General features: G+C 51.4%; 1 protein-coding gene across 6 annotated transcripts in view; it reads right to left on the bottom strand.

Annotated features, from left to right (window-relative positions):
• The window catches only part of KLHL25 (kelch like family member 25), a 50,731-nt gene that overhangs the window by 33,397 nt on the left and 947 nt on the right, over positions 1–16,387 (bottom strand). The window lies entirely within an intron of this gene.

Below are 16,387 nucleotides of genomic sequence, written 5' to 3'. Positions count from 1 at the left end.
CTGTGTTGAGTCTTCGTTTCTGTGTGAGGGCTTTCTCTAGTTGCGGCAAGTGGGGACCACTCTTCATCGCGGTGCGCGGGCCTCTCACCATCGCGGCCTCTCTTGTTGCGGAGCACAGGCTCCAGACGCGCAGGCTCAGTAATTGTGGCTCACGGGCCCAGTTGCTCCGTGGCATGTGGGATCTTCCCAGACCAGGGCTCGAACCCGTGTCCCCTGCATTGGCAGGCAGATTCTCAACCACTGCGCCACCAGGGAAGCCCTACTCTATTCATTTTTAAGTTGTTTGATTTTTTTTTTTAAATGAGTATGTAATATTTTTATAGTCAGGAAAAACACTAAAGGTTTTCTTCAAGCCTGCTGGATCTGGGATACTCCAGAACTGTGATAATGAAGGATTCCAACACTATCAGATATCAGGGCTATGCAGGGCGGCGTGCTGCAACAAGGTTCACAGGAGCGGGGTTCCGAGAGGACGCCCCACGATACTGCAGCTCAAATCCCCACCCTGCCCAAGTCTGGGGGACACACACCCCCCGGGGAGCCCACGGGGTGCAGGGGCAGCCATCCGTCCAATTTTCAAGTGGAAAACAAACTAAGCACCGCATGAAGCAGACAAATCTAATTGTTAAGTGAAAGTAAAATTAGTATGACCACTGTAACTGAATCAGAGCCACAGATCATTCTAGATACAAGTGAATTATCAGACAATGGGCCCTTTCCCTAGATGATTCTACCTTCCAATGGCCCTTTCTTTTAAAAAGAAGCCAAAAAACAACTTTATATAGATATATATTTATTCAAAAGTCGTATTACCTGAATTTTTATTGAAAATGCAACAGGTTAAAACTGTTTATATTTTTTGCTGTGTATTTATTTATTTTGATCTTGTTTTTCAGCTTTTGATTTTGAAAGACTTCAAATCTGCAGTGAAGTGACGGGAATTGTGTAACGCACGCCTCCTGCTCTCCCGTGGTTAGCCTGCTGGATGCTACTACGCCCTGCCCCAGCCCCCAGCCTCACCCCATCCTTGCCTCACTGCAAGCCCCGGCCCTCCTGCAGGCGAAGGGGCTGGCCATGGGGGTGGTGGTTCTAGAATGGAGTGAGGCTCAGGGAAGGGGTGAGGGTGTCTGCTTCATACCCTGCTTGGTAATAAACGGGGTTCTCTTCAAGGCAGTACCAGAATGTCCCACGAAGGGTGGAGCCCGCCCCTGAGCTCGCCCCTCTCTGGACAGAACCCCAAGCCTTCCACACCCTCTGACAAGGCACACTGGTTCCCACCTGCTGTCCTGAGGGCGTGAGCAATGCTGCAACTGTACCCTCTCGAAAGGGTCACACACGCTCACATCCACAGTCCCAGGTGGGCACTGAATCCTACACATGGCCCAACTTCCTGCACCCAAAGCCGGGAAGGGGAACGTGGTCCCAGCAGACCCAGAGGGGCAGGCAAATGCCTCGGTGCCTTCTCCACGGGCTCCAGTCTTCTTCCTTAATGCACACGAATGTTAGGCACACTTGAGGAAGGGCAGCCACTTTAGCTCCTGTGATTGATAGCCAGGTCTCAGGCTGACGGCAGCCTCTGGTCATCGGGGAGCCAGAGCTGTTATTCCGAGTTGATAGATGCTATGGGGATGGACGCCAGCTCTGCCGGGGTGGGCGGGCCACTTCTGGAGGAAGGGTCTGGGTGGTGCACTGCCCTGGCCTTTCCCAGGCAACAGGCTCTGCCTTCCCAGAAAAGGCAGAGGACAGGGGTAAGGGCTCAAGGCCTGTGAAACTCTGCTGTAGGAAGAAGCAACACCTGTTGCAAAGAATCAACAGGGAATTCTGGTCGGGAAGCGAGCCACATGGAGCACATGACTACCATGTATCCACACTGTGCTGGGCATCTTACATGGAAGATTTCGTCCTCACAACCAAGCCTGACAAGGTTACGACTCTGTTTTAATCAAGATGGGCTAGGTTGGGCTTCCCTGGTGGCGCAGTGGTTGAGAATCTGCCTGCCAATGCAGGGGACACGGGTTCGAGCCCTGGTCTGGGAAGATCCCACATGCCGCGGAGCAGCTAAGCCCATGAGCCACAATTACTGAGCCTGCGCGTCCAGAGCCTGTGCTCCGCAACAAGAGAGGCCGCGATAATGAGAGGCCCGCGCACCGCGATGAAGAGTGGCCCCCGCTTGCCACAACTAGAGAAAGCCCTCGCGCAGAAACGAAGACCCAGCACAGCCATAAATAAATAAATAAATAAATAAATAAATCCAAAGTTTAAAAAAAAAGAAAAAGATTGTATTGAATGTATTAATCAATGAAGAAACAAGGTAGATATTAAAAATAAAAAAGATGGGCTAGGTTGTGCTGCAGCAACAAACACCCCCGAATCTCGGTGGCTTTGGGGACAGAGACACTTCGTGCTTACGCTACATGCGCTGTGGGTTAGTTGGTGGTTGGGGCGGGAGGGGAGGAGAGAGTACTCTTCTCATCACTGTCACTCCCAGGGACCCAGATAACAGAGCAGTCGCCATGTCACCAGTCACCATGCTAATGGGAAAATAGAGAACGCTCTGGAAAGTGGCACTGCCAATTCGGTGCTTGGCCTTAGAAAGACGCACATCACTTCTGTCCCCATCTCATTAGCTAAAGCGAGTCACGTGGCTTCGTTCACCGGGACAGCACCAGAGGTGCGATCCTGCCATGTGCCCTCTTAGTTTTGTAATTTACAGATAAGAAAACAGCAGCTCAGAGATGAATGGTAATGACAACAGTACTACTACCAGTAAGTCATAGTGACTGAGCACTTACTATGTACTAGGCACTGGTCTGAAGGCTGGGGCACCGGGCAGGGAGATGTGGGAATGACTCCCTGTAATGACTGCCCAGCCACACGCCCAGCCACAGATGGTTGGCGCCCCCTGTTCTGCCCAGGACCCCCTCTTCTGAGTGCGAGCTCCACGAACCAAGTGAGATAGGCCAGCAGGCACACCCAGGAGCTCAGTCATTTTTACTGAGAAGACAACACAAAAGCGAAGGCAAGACACAAAAGACGACAATCCCCAGGAATCACAGCCCCGACACAGACGTTCTCGTGGGGGGTGAGGGGGTCAGGAGGTGGTGGGCAGGAACGCTGTCCTAAGGAGGCAGAAACTGGTTCTGGGAAGACAGAAAAAAATCTTACTTGTTTTAGGTACAAAGCACAGACATACATACAGAACACAGACAGACTTATAGCGTATCTGGTATTAAAATTTATGGTGGGGGAGGGGGGTTGAGTGCAATTAGGAATAAAAGGTCCAAAAAGGTTTGTGGGGGGAAGTGATAAGGTTGAGACACACTGAAAACACAATGACTATTTTCACTTGGCTCATTATTTTCAGCTTTCATCCCAAAACAACCATTTTACATTGTTGCAATTATAGAATACAATTTCACATTGTTTTTACCATTCACAGAGTTTGCGCGCTCCTATCCTTCATTCACCACTGAACACAGATTGATCGGGGTCTCCTGCGTGCAGACACTGGGATGAACCGGTTGGTTTATCCCAGTGTCTCTGGGGTTGTCAGCTGTAATTTTTAATGTCTGTGAAGTATATAACCACCATGACTTACTAATTCATCCATCCATAGTTTTGCATTTGTATCCAACGAACAAATAACGTCTTTGCTGCGGTGTATTATGAATCACCGTATTCTCTTGAGATAAAAATCTTTGGAGAAGAATTACAGATGTTTGACGTCATACTGTCATAGAAGCTCTGGTTACCATGCTTAATGAAACCACCCCTGCAACAAAGAGGCTTCTTTCAGCTAAGTGAGGAGTGGCTCAGACGCCTCCAAATTCGGCAGGGCAGGGCCGAGAGAACCTGCCACCTGGCTTCCACTGCCGCATCCTGCTGCCCCTCAGCTCAGTGGGGCCGCCTGGACTGTCTCTGGCCCCCGAGGCTGGGGGTCTGCAAGCCCAGCTATTGCTGCAGACGGGAGCGGGGCCAATGAAATGGACGTCCCTGGTCTAACCACAGAGGGGACAAAGAACTTGGTGCTCAGGTTCGCCCATCTGTTGACATCGCTTGTTTCCTTTCACGTATCCAGAGCGAGACAGAGAGAAACAAGCAGGGGCAGAGAACAGCCCCCGTACAAAGCAAACATCACCTCCTGGTCCCGGGTTCCTCCCTCTTCAGCAGGACTGGCCGGGCCCTTGGCAAACAGAGGGAGGCTGGGGGCCTGGAGGGAGGCTGTCTCTCTTCCTGTCTGGTCCCCTGAAAGAGTCGCGGAGGCCCACAGATGGAGTCAGTAAAAGCACTGTGGCCTAGATATCACTTTCAGTGAGCCACCTGGAGTGACAGCCTGGGAGGAAAATGCACACGCAGAACAGGACAGAAGGAAAAAAAAAAAAAAAAAAAAAGTCAAGCACCGGCTACTTGTTCGTGGATTTCTTTCTCCCTGTGCTCCAAAAGCTTCGTTCTACTCCAGGCTGCCAGGGCTGCTGTCGAACCAGAATGGGAATGTGCCTCAATTGCTAAAGCCCAAGACACAGCTCTGTTTCTCCCCTCCCATGGAGAGGGAGGAGGGCAGGGGGGTGTAGCTGGAGAGCACTTTGGTAAGATCTTTCAAAATGACAAAAGCCCTCTGCCCCAGCCTCTCCACGCCCAGGAATCCTGCCCTCCATCACACTTGCAAGTTCCCTCTTGGCTGCAAGCTAAAGGCTGGAAACAGGCTCAGTGTTCACAGGCAAGAGGCCCAGTTAAAGAAATGGTGGTTCATTCATACAATGGAGTACTACAGAACTATATATATAAAAAAATAAGCAACTGGCTTTCTCTGCTAAAACGAGAAGTGCTATGAATAGGATGCCATCTCTTACATCTGTTAAAAACCGACTACCTAGTCATACACATAGACACGTAATACACACACACACACACCTGCTGAGGTTGCAGACTGTCTCTGGTAGGCTGGGTGAGAAACGGGTTGATAGCTACCACTGGGGAGGAGGGCGGGGAGGCTGTCCCCACCGCACACACCCCTGAACCTGCCGGACACTGTGCCAGATGCAGGGTCACTTTTTTTTTTTTTTTTGGGTCGTGCCACGCAGCATGTGGGATCTTAGTTCCCCGGCCAGCGGTCGAACCTGTGCCCCGTGCAGTGCTGAGTCCTAACCACTGGACCGCCAGGGAAGTCCCGGGGTCACTTTTTTCGAACCTGGCTGTGAGCGATGTTTTGCCCCAGGCCCTGTACATGCCTTCTTTCATTTCATCCTTACGGCACCTCTTTGAGGCGTCACAGTCCCTATTGTACAGGTGGGCAAACTGAGGCTCAGAGAAGGTAAGAAACGCACACACGTCCTCAGTATTCAAAGCTGTTTTGCTCCAAAGTCCCTGCTCGAAAGGCACAACATGGGCTGTTTAGAAAGAAGAACTGCCTTCCTGGCTGCAAACGCCGTGTGTGCCTGAACAGGAGATGCTGTTTTTAATGAAAAACACTTGATTTCCCAAGTGCCTCGCTGCCACTTAGCAAACCTGAGTCTGCCTTCCTGGGCCTCAGGAAAGGAGGAAGGGTGTGGAAGTGTGCCTCCCCGCCTGCCAGGCCCCGGCCACCCTGAAGAACTCGCACTACATCCAACAGCACGTAACTTGAGGACGCAGACCAGGCCTGCATTACAAGCTCTCTCTCGGGCGCCTGCCTTCCTCCCTGCCTGGGGAACAGGGACGTTGGTCTGGCACCTCCCTGCTTGCTGGCACTGCCACCTCTATACTGCAAGGCTTGTGCTGGGTATTTAGATACTCAGTGCCTCGGTTTCCACATTTGTAAAATGGACGTGAAAATAATCACACCAACCTCGCAGGATTGCCAAGGGACTAAAAGGGGAAAACAGATGAACAGAGCTGGGTTCAGGGCCCACACCCAGGCCCCAGCTTGCAAGGGCTTTGCCTAGCACACCTGTTCTCAAATGGTTTGGTCTCAGGATCTTTTTACAATTTGAAAACGATTGAGGACCCTAAGGGGCTTCTGTTACGTGGTTTAACCTATTGATATTTATCACAGACAAAATTAAAACTGAGACAAAATTGAAATGTATACTAGTTACCTGAAGAACAGTAATAAACTCATTATATGTTAGCATAAATAACAGTTGTTTTTCATAAATCTAGTTTCCAAAAAAAAATTTATTTTATTGAGAATAGTGGCCAGACTCTCTAACTGCTTCTGCATTCAATTTGTTGTAAAATGTCGTGTTTTTTTTTTAAATTGAAGTATAGCTGATTTACAATATTGTGTTAGTTTCAGGTGTACAGCAAAGTGATTGTTATATATATATTTTTAGATTACTTTCCATCATAGGTTATTACAAGATCCTGAATATAGTTCCCAGTGCTATACAGTAAATCCTTATTGCTTACCTATTTTATATATAGTAGTGTGTAAGTGTTAATCCCATACTCCTAAACATTGTAAAATGTTTTCATTGAAGACTAGAAGAAAATCCAGCCTCATACAGACAGGGAGTTGGAAAAGGGAACAGATTTTAAGAGCCTTTTCAGATCATTTTGGATATTCCTCTTTGACAAAACACTAAGACTTGTCAAGCACTAGTTCTTTAAAGGTAAGCTGCAGTGTGGGACCTGAGCCCGTGTGGTGCACTTGTGTACTCCATGACCTTCCTGTCTCCTGGTTTGTCTTGCTCTCTGGCTCACTTACCCATGCATGATTTAGTAACTTCATGCAATGGTCATCTGGAAAACATTGGGTCACAGGGTTATGCACTTGGAGGGAATGGGTGAAAAAAGCAAATAATATCTGGGTGTTACTATGAATACAGTTTTGACCCCGTGGACCCCGAAAAAATCCCAGGGACCCTCCGGGACCACACTGTGAGAACAGTGGGTTAGCAAAACTTCCTCATCTTCCACACATTAACCATGTTTTTTTAAAAGGACTCGAAAAAGAAACTGCCATGGAAAGTGAAGGGCAGTGAGAGTGGAATCGCCTGCCCGGAGGGTCTCGGCCCCTCCCCAGCCTGCATGGATGTGTGGGCACAGGAGCTGGCGTCCTCTGATCCCCGCTGGCCGGCCTCCCCTCGAAGAACCCAGCCTGCTCTGCCCCTCCCTCCATCACCAGATGCTTTCTTCTCACCACAGGACCCCTCATTTTCCCCCAAATAACAGACCTCGGTGGTTTGCAGAGGGCAGCGCCTGAGACGGCAAACTACAGGGGCCATGCACAGGCTGCTGCCCTTGGGCTTCGCAGTTGATGATTCTTGGTCTCTTGAAATTACATATGTAACGTGTATTTATAGCCAAATACATGGGTGCCCAGAAACTGCAACTCATTCGTACATACATTTTTAGCGTATCATTCGGCCACCAAGTTCCATTAAATCCTCCTTCCCGGGTCCCTTGTGTGGCTAGTCCTGCGTCGGAAACAAGGTGAGGACTTCACAGCTGCGGAATGGGCTATGAACAGGCCCTGTCCCCAGTCTCTCCCCCTCCAGGCAATCCGGTCTTCACTTTTGACCACCATTCCCTCCTGCTCAAAAGCTTCAAGGAGGCTTGGACATCCAAGCCTTGTGCAATCTGGTCCCCAGCCCCTCTCCCCCACCACTCGCTGGGGCACATGCTGGACTTTCTAGCTCTCCCATCCCCACTCCCTCTCTCCATAAGCCCTCTCTTTTCACGCTCACACCCTCCCCTGGACTTGACATCTGTCTGGCGTGTACAGGGCCTCGTACATAGTAGATACTGAAAAAATTAACCTGACAAGGAATTTCTGAGCACCTACCATGTGCTGGGCCCTGTGCTATGCACCAGGAACATGGCAGAGAGTAAAGAGAACATTTCTGTCTTGTCTCCTGCAATTAACATTCTAATACCCGTTGGCTCTTTGCTGCGGTGCTGTGAGGGTTCTTCTCTAGTCCAGCATTATTTATTCCTTCAGGGCATTGGGTACTCTGCCTTTATTTTTATTTTCAACTCATCGAGGACACTATTCTGTGTCATCTTTGCTGCCTGGAATACATTAGATCAATAATATTGCTGAATGGGAAGTAGATTAACCACAAATACCCACTGGAATAAGAATCAAAAAGATCCACGTGAGAGGCCCTCAGGGTCTGCTGTGTTAACCTGCAATATGATTGGTATGTTTCATATTTAAGTATTTTAAATGCTGGATGGGAAAGAGCAACCCTCATGCCTGTCCTACAGAGTGTTCTGCAAATCACAGTAATCAAACTGGAGATGCTGGCCTCGAGCACCCTGAGGAGGTGGTTAGGCGCTAAGGTCCTGGTCTCAAATCCCAGCACTGCTGTTTCTACCTGTATGACTGGTCCAAGGTACTTATATTCTCTGAGCCTCAGTTTTTCTCATCTGGAAAACGGGGCGGGTGGAATAAGTGTCAATGTGCTATCCTGAGAATTAAATGAGAAGGTCCATGTAAAGAGCCCAGCACGGTGGGACACACAAAATTCACTCTATTCATGAGACCTGCTGTTATCAATACTGTTGCTGTTGTAGCCCCTGTTGGCACAAGCCCTTGGCAGGAAAATTCAAGAATGGAACCCTGATCTCCATCCCTGGTTTTACTCCTGTGACCATGTTACCTACATAGCAAAGGGATTTGCAGATATAATTAATGATGTTACTAACTAATCAGGTGGCCTTAAAATAGGGAGATGCTCTGAGTGGGCCTGACTTAATCACATGAGCTCTTTAAAGCAGAGTTTTCTTCAGCTGATTGCAGAAGTTGATGTCAGAGATCTGAAGCGGGAAAGGATCTGACGCTCCACTGCTGCTTAGAGATGGGGTGGGGTAGGGGGTATCTGGCATGGAATGCAGCAGCCTGTAGGAGCCAAGATCAGCACCTAGCTGACAGCCAGGGAGGAGAGAGGGACCTCAGTCCTGCAACCACCAAGAACTTGATTCTCCCAACAACCTGAATGAGTCTGGAAGCAGATTCTCCCCCAGACCCTCAGGATAAGAGCCCAGTCCAGCCGGTACTTGACCTTGGACTTGTGACAGCCTAAGCAGAGAACCCAGTTGAGCCAGCCCAGGTTTCTGACCTACAGAACTGTGAGCTAATAAATAGGTATTGTTTAAGCCACTAAGTTAGTGGTGATCCGTTAGGCCACAACAGAAGCTAACATAAGCCCTGCTTGGCCTCTGGCCATAATGCATATAAATTAAAAACATACCAGGTGCTTGTCCAAAGGGTTCGGGGATGGCACTTTCTGCATCCTTAATGCTGCATGGGTGACGCCCTAGGGCGGGGTCTGTCTGATCCATCTCTACCTCTAGCACTTAGCAGTGTGGCTATCACACCGTAGGTTCTCAATAATTTCATTTAACAAAATTTCAACTTCCTGAGCAGTCCGGAACAGAATGGCTTACAGCTCCCCAGATTGGCTTCATAATCGCGTGACCAGCCAATCATAACGTGTTCAGGTGCACTAACCTGGACAAATCCCGGCAAAGGCCTCTCTTCTGCCTAGAGGAAAACTATACAGACACTGCAAGCGGTTCAGAGGAAGCCACCCAGCACCCAGGGTAGGGATGTGTCCACGTGCAAATGAGTCTCGCTTTACACACCCACCGACACTGCCGTCGTCCCTGCCTTGGCCTGTGGCAGCCTCCCAGGGATCAGCTGGCCAGCCAAACCCTGACATTTTGCTTGTAATTGTACCTTCCTGTAAAAAGTCCTAGTTGGAGCGGTAAAAATAGCTTTTTTACTTTTTTACTTCCTGCAACATGGACAGACCAGTCGATCCTGGTGCCTGAAACAAAACCTGGCGACTCGACCTCACTCTGACTCCACAAACCCCTGCAGGCTGAGCTGGGGGTGGCAGTGGGGTGGGACCCAGAAAGGGCAGCCCACTCTGCCCCTGCCCTCACCAACTGCCCTCGAGCCAGCTCCTGAGTGAGAGGCTCCCCTCACTCCCTTCATGAAAAACGCAACCCTCAGAACCATGGGATGCCTAACAAATGCAAAGATGTGCCTGCAGCCGAGGTCTCAGCCTTCTCTCCTCCTGCCCACTGGCTGCAGAGGTACAAAGGCAGGATGCCTCCCGACCAAAGCCCTCTGTCCATCTGCTTGTTCGTCCGCTGCTATCACCCACCCCATGTCTGTCCACCTTCCTGTCTGTGGCCTAGTCCCCCCCAGCTCCCCACAGCTGTCCCAACCAGGTCGGGCTGGTGGGGATAACAGAAGCCTCCACCAGGGCTTAGGTCCCAGGCGGCAGCAGGGCAATCACAGCCAAGCCTGGACGCTGCTCCCCAAGGTGTCGGCCCGCTGTGTTAGAGCCCACTTGGGGAAGGACAGGAGAGCCTAGCTATGTATCCCCAGGCACCTGAATCCCAGCAGTGATGAATTGCTCCAGGGGCCCAGCCAGCTCCCTGGCTCCTGCATCATGGGGCCTGAGGCTGCCCAGGGACCACAAGGGCCTGGTTTTCCTTGGCCCTGATCCCACCCTTCCTTTATCAATCCCCACAGCTTCCCCTCCTTCTGTCTCCGAATCAAGTACAAGGGCCCTTTTGTCAATCTTTTGCTTATTTTAAAGCCTCCTGTTACAGGAAAACAGACAAGGACCCCCAAAGTAACAAACATGGAAATACACAAAGTTCTAGGAGCCCCAGCCTTTGGTCTCTACCAACAGATAAATGGGGGATCAAGTCTGTGGTGACCAATGCCCCTTTCTGAGCCTGTCCCTAGACCAGCTAGAGGACCAGCTAGAGAACCTTCTCTGCCCTCCTGGCTCATTTCTTTGACTCGGCTGGGTGAGGCCCTCCCCATCTCAGGGATGCAAGGCAGACGTCCCACCTAAAGCCAGCCCAGCCCCTCCCCTGGACACACTGGCTGTTTAGAAACGCTCACATCCATTCAAATGTTCCAGGCTCCAGATATCTGCCTTTCACTAGTAAAACCCATGATGTCTGCAGAGCTTTTCAGCATAAAATGAACTTTCAGGAATGTTTTCCCATGCCCAAAACGCAGCAGCCTGGCAGGGGGCAGGGCGGGGATTAAAAGGACCTCATCTCACAGATGAGTACCCAGGGCAAAGGCTTCACTGAGTCCCCAGTCTCGGTCAGACCAGCGAGAGGCAGCGCTCGCTAAACCTTGATCCTCTGGAAAAAACAACGATGGATTACAATAAAAAGAGAAAGCCTGAATAAACCGGATCACATTTTTTTTTTTAAGGAATAATGAGATCCTTTCCCCCCGTCACATTAGCTAAAAGCGAAAATGTGGATAATATCAAGTGTGGTGAGGACGTGGGGAAGTGGGCTCCCAGACACCATCAATGGGAGAGAAAACTGGCTTATTAGTCTTCGCAAACGGCACTTGGTTTTGACAATGAAAATTTAAAAACCAGAAAGACGTATGATCAAGGATGTACATGACTTCATGGATTGTATAGGGGGGAAGAAAAATCAGACACAACCGAAACGTCTCCTGTTAGGAGACTGTGAGCTGAAAGATGGTGGTCTGGCCACACTGTGGAATATTACACTGCTGTGAAAAGAGAAAGAGATCCACCACACAGTAAGTGATAGACACTGTGGAGTACTGAGTGTGATCCAAATTATATAAGCACAAAATCTGTATATGAAAAGGGGGACGAGAACAGTATGCCCCAAACTGCTGACAGATACCAAGGATGGGGCCACTTTCATACCATGCTCCATTTCTTCTTACATTGTTTGTTTATAAAGGGAACCTACTGATGTATGATTGAAATTAAAGACAATAAAACAACTTAAAAGGAACATGTTTTCCTTAGGCTCCCTATGCATCAGAAGATTCCAGAATGGAATGGCTGCAGCCTATCTCTGGGTCTCGTCTCAACCCCCTCCCCAGCCCACGATGTTCCCAGCCTGTGTACTTGCTGGGCACCCCCTTCCTCAGATCTTCCCACGGCTGCCTCTTGCCATCTTGCAGCTCAAATGTCACCAGCCCAGAGCCCCCTCGTCTAAGCAGATGCCCCAACTTGATTCTTTTCCTCACACCTCCCCGTCCACCTTCTGCAGCCCAACCGCAGCTCTATTTATTTTATCCATCTGTGGTCTGCCTCCCCCAGTTGAATGGGGGCCTCAGGATGGTGGGGACCTTGCCTTGTTCTCTGCTGCATCGCAGAGCCTGGCAGAAAACAGACGGCAAAAAACATTCGTTGGCCACATTAGGAATCGAGATACAAACGACAGTCCATTTCCTCACGTGTCCAATGGCTCTGGCCACGCCACTCACAGCCTAGCGCTGACCCATAACCACCTGACTACTTGTCTGTCTCCCAGGCCAGAGGCCGAGCTTGCAAGTACAGACCCTCTTTGAACCTGACTTCCCTTCCCACTTTCTTGTCCAGGGTGAGCCATTCAGAAGGTGCTGAATAAACGTCTGTTGCCTGAATGGAGCTGTACATCTCACTCCCTCGGCATTCCAAAGCCGCAAACAATACAGGTGCTCACGGGTTAAAGGACTTGCTGCCCAAGGTCTCGCAAGCCCAGCTGGGATACAGCAGAACTTGAACTCTGGATGCAGGATGCAATCGCCATGGCTTTCTAGAAAAAGAGCTCCTCCGTCTCTTGGCCCTCACTCCTGCCCAGACAGATCTGACCTGGCCAACTGCAATTCGGGCAGGCAGCTCGTCCTGGGGTTTGAATGAGCCAAGCCTTTCTTATCTTAATTAGGAAATTAATTCCTTTCAGCCTAGATTGATCTGTGGTCAGCCTCTCCCTGGGGGCCCAACAGGAGCAGGCAGAAAATAAGCAAGTCTGAGTTTGAGTTTCCATCCTATCCCGAATCCTACTCTGAGGGGCGGGCGGCTGACAGTCCAAGGTGACTTCCTGGCAGACAGAGGTGGGTGGGGAGCGACAAAGGGGTCCTCCCTTTGGCAGTCGCTGACACAGTTCTCCCACGGCCCTGCTCAGCCCCCGCCTACCGCCTCCTCGCAGGAGGAGCCATCAGACTGGTCTTGCAGGCTCCTCCTTGGCAAAGTGCTGCGTGCAGAAGGCAGGGAGCCTGGCGTCCTCCTCTGTCCCCCTGGGCTCCCTCAAGATCCCTCTTGCCCCCTAGGAGGTCTTTGACCACCTCTCCTTTCAGAGGTGGCCCTAGGCTCTATGCCCAGGGGACACTCCGCAGGCTAGGTCTCACCCCATCTGTTCCGGGCTGGGTGGGGGGTGTCAACTTAAGTGCTCCCACACCTGCTGCCCTTCACACCTGGGCCCCAAACTCCAAGGCAGTGGACAGAGGCAGGGGACCGAGGGAGGAGAGAGCCCGGTCCCTCTGGAGTTACTGGGAAAGTCTGACTCAGTTTCCACTCACCAAGAAAGGAAAGGAAATGGGGCGCCTGCCTACTACAACACTTTCATTCTACAGGTGGAAAAATGAGGGCCCAGAGAAGGAAGGCGAGCTGCCCAAAGGCCCACAGCACCCATCAGAGGCGGAGCTGGAGCTAGGACGCCAGATTCCTGCCTTCTAATTCAGCCCCTCTGCACTCTACCGGCCACCTCTCCCTCTTCCTGCCCAAGAGAACTATGCAAGTAACTCAAGCTTTATAAAACTACTTAATACCAGAGGACACAAGACCTTTTGAGATTTTACAGCAAGACATTTAATAGTAGCATTGTACCGAAGAATATCCACCCATTTTACAGAAGAGCAAATCGAGGCCCATAGAGGTAAGGGGACATACAGGAAGTTGCACAGCCAGGTAGGGGCAGAGCAGGACTCCCAGACCCCCACTTAAGTGCTCTTTCTGCTGACACGGTCCAGGTGTGAGGGTTCCATCTGCGGGATAGCTGGTGAAGAGGTGGAGCTGGCCTTGGGCCTCAGTCACGCTGAAACAGGGTGGGGCCCAGAGAGCCTCATCTAAACTCTGTCCCAGAGGTGCAGGAGACCATCGTTGGGGGAAAGAATGGCTTGGGAGATTTTTATGTATTTGCAGAAAATACAGTGAAATTTCCCAGCTAAGCTGGATTTCTGAGACCACAGAGCTGGCACTTTTAAAAACAGGTTAGTGAGCCACACATGCCTACCATTTTTCATCCAAAAGGTCACTGACAGGGCTGGGAAGGAAAGGTTTAGCAGTAAGAAAGAACAGCGTCTACTGGCACTAGAGGGAGGGGGCAGGGTGGGTGCAGGTGGCTGGGACCCCAGGAGAGGGCTGACCACAGACACATAAGCAACATCTGAACCCGAGTCCAGTTCAAAGAGCCCATGCTCTTCCCCCCAACCCCCAACCTGGTGCTGAAGAGACTTAATAACAGGGAACCCTCCCATCCCTGAGCCCTCTCTCTGCCCTCCATCCCACAATCCCCCTTCCATGCTCCTAACAGCTAAGGGACCTGGAGTAAGTCTGGCAAGGTGAGTGCCTGAAGGTGACAGGTATCAGCTTTAGCTATATATTAGATTGGGGTGGGAGCAGTGCTGCTCAGGGGCCAGGTGGTCTAGGAAAGGGAGTGGAACCTACAGGGGAGGCTGGGCTGACTTCCATCACCTGGGGACAGACCCAGATTCCTAAGGGAAAAGGCCAGCTGGGATGCTGTGAGTAAAAGCCGTGGATGCATACACTCTCCCCACCCCCCCACCCCCAGCTGTCCCAACTAAGTGTTTTCTGGCTGGGAAATCGCTTCACCAGCCCTGGTTGCCTAAGGCAATTCAATTATGAAATTTACCACATTAGATGAAAAGGAGCATCTCAATCAGCCAATTCATTGTGTCTGGCCACTCTGTTTTCTTGTGCCAGCTCTGCTAGCCCCCTCCTTTTTCAGGCCACACCCACACTGAGGGCTGGTACCGTGGGACTAACGGCTCAGGCGATGGGCTGGTCTTTGGGGCTGGTGGGGTGGGTTCTCCCATGATCCCCTGAGCAGATCGGCTGTATCCAGAAGCCACCCATCTTCCTGGGGGACTCCTGGGCCAGACCACCATAGTCCCAGGTGAACCTTTCCATCACCTCCCACCTGCATGCTCTCTGCCCTCAACCTGCACCTGCCTGGAGGCTGGCAATGAAGTGGCCTCTGGGAGAAGTGTGAGTGGGTGGGGGGAGGTGGTAGCCCACAACATGCCTTTCTCATCTTTACTTAATCAAGGCATCCTCTCTCCAGGAAGCCTTCACCACCCGCGCACCTCCTGTGTCCCCTCAGCTCCCCTTGCTGCCTTTGTCACTGGGGTACTGTGCACACCTCGATGTGTCAGGGCCTCTAACCCACATACATGCCAGCACACCTGGTCCAGGAGCTCCCCGAAGGCAGGGTCCCAATCAAGCCCCTTCAAACCATGAATCAATTAATCGATTCACGAATGAATGAACAAACCACCACTCCTTTTGACCGCCCCCCACCTCCCCCCGCCGCCATCGTGCATCACGGTAATAGATGGGAAGAACCACTCCTGCTTTCGCTGCAGACCAGGAAGTCCAAGGCCCGGGTAATAGTCCTCTTTCTTCCTGCTCTCCTCTCCCACACTGAGCGCCCGCAGGTTTAAGATGCTATTAAGGGGCATCAGGCTGCAGAAGCCGCCTCTGAGGTGGAGCGTGCCACTCGCCCGCGGCTCCTCTCTCTGCCCCGCATACATAAATCCGGCTGCAGCCTGAGCCCCGGGACGAAGGTCTCTACAATTTCTCTCTACCTTCCTTTGAGTAACCTGCATGGAGTCACTTCCTGACAAAGGGAATGGCTCAAGACGGAGATAGCTGCCGGGCACGGAAGACTGATTCCCTCATCCTCCAAAGGCACGGCTTGGGGACTCAAGGACCCGGTGTTAGAAGGACACCAAACCTGCCCCCGGTGGGGTGGACCTTGGGTTCTACTCCTCCCCAGTCCCCAAATGCAAGCCTTCACCAACACCCCCTTAGCAATCCTAACAGCACACCTTGCCTCAAAGAGCATCGGTCCCACCTGTGAAGGGGTAGACTGAGGCCCAGGGTCCCAAAGGGCCTGACCCAAGTCAGAGTCACCAGAGTCTGGCCTGTGATCAGACTGTGGGGTTCCTGCCTACTCTCCCCCTGGCAACTTCCCTCCCTCAGTCACGCCGCCAGAACCAGATCGAAACTAAAAGGCCCAGACACCTGGCCTTCTCTGCCCTGACTCACCAGGGAGGGCCAAAGCTCAGGGAGCCTTCCCCCTGCCCAAAGCCAACCAAGCAGGACCAAGAGTGGCTGCGTTAAACCTGCGGGGGACCTGGGTCGAGCCCCACCCCACCCCACCCCCTTTGTTAAGATCTCTATAAAGATTTCTCTGCTCAAAGATAGTGGAAATGAACTTTGGGTCCTTTGAAGCACCAGCACAAAACTGTATGGTGCCCCTGGGGGCACAGAGTCCCAACCAGAAAGCTTCTCAAGCAACCACGAGGGGGAAAAGGAGTGGGGGGCGTGCCCAAGTGCTGCGGGGTCCCGGAGCCAGGGCAAGATGG

This window comes from Balaenoptera musculus, chromosome 2 (genome assembly GCF_009873245.2).
Source record: "Balaenoptera musculus isolate JJ_BM4_2016_0621 chromosome 2, mBalMus1.pri.v3, whole genome shotgun sequence".
NCBI classification, from domain to species: Eukaryota; Metazoa; Chordata; class Mammalia; order Artiodactyla; family Balaenopteridae; genus Balaenoptera; species Balaenoptera musculus.
Note: the sequence above shows the minus strand (reverse complement) of the source record. Positions and strands in the feature narration are given on the sequence as shown.